The sequence below is a fragment of the Canis lupus genome, chromosome 7 (assembly GCF_011100685.1).
Source record: "Canis lupus familiaris isolate Mischka breed German Shepherd chromosome 7, alternate assembly UU_Cfam_GSD_1.0, whole genome shotgun sequence".
In the NCBI taxonomy this organism is placed as follows: domain Eukaryota; kingdom Metazoa; phylum Chordata; class Mammalia; order Carnivora; family Canidae; genus Canis; species Canis lupus.
Genome location: NC_049228.1, coordinates 63,685,812 through 63,686,856, shown reverse-complemented (window position 1 = coordinate 63,686,856; position 1,045 = coordinate 63,685,812).

The following is a 1,045-nucleotide window of genomic DNA, read 5'->3' as shown; positions in this document are numbered from 1 at the left end:
TTTTGTTTCTTGTAGGCTTCTAAATAGTGAATTGAAAGTTTGGAACTGGTAAAAAAAATATTAAATTTGTACTTTAGGAAAGCTCTATTACCTAGGTCTGTGTAGGTATGTTGCGTATGGAAACGCATGTTTATTCTAGTGACTTAAGATCTGGGATAAGTAAAAGGTACGTAAAGGAAGAAACAACTTAGAAGAGACAATGCTTTAGTAAACTCTTCGATAAAAAAACACAAAACTTTCTTAAATAATATTGCCATGCATTATAGTTAAAAACTGCATAGAGCAAGCTTCTATAGGTAAAAATTTGGTGTACTTTTAACATGTTTTTTGAGCATCTTCTATGTGCCAGGTGATAGAGCTACCAAGATGATTAAACCATGATTAAGATGAGAAACTAATTACATGGCGGTGCCAGTTGAATTTTAGTTGAAGCTAACTCTACACTTTGCTGAATTGCTAAAGCATATAAAATTAAAGGCTTCTTGATGACAGGGCTAAACCATTTATCTAGATAGTTCTACTCTTGGTGCAATGCCTAACACATAATAGGTGCACAACAAATGTTTGTTAAATAGAAGTTTACAGGGTTGGCATACTACTACCTGCTGGGCAAATCTGGCTTACCAGCCATATGCAGTGTGTGTCCTGTCTTTGGAGCACTCTCAAGTTGAAGATGACTTGTATATTTTTAAGAGACTGTAAAACATACACGCACACCCCACTATGTGACAGAGACCATAAGTGGTCGCAAAGCCTACGGTATTTGCTATCTTGCCTTTTATAGAAAACATTTCCCGACCTTTGCTTTATTAGGGTGCTCCTTCCAGGTCCTCCTGAAATTTGTCTTGGCTTACGGTTTCTTCTTGGATCATGATATGATCCTTTAGCACTAAGGTTTGTTAAAGCCTTTCTTAGCTTTCAGTTTTTGCTCCGATCCCAGAACAAATGACTGGCACACCCAGCTTCAGCTATAGGCCACTTAATATGACCCACTCAATTTCCTTACTTAACACTTGAATCGGCAAAAAGGCTGTGTCATTCTCTT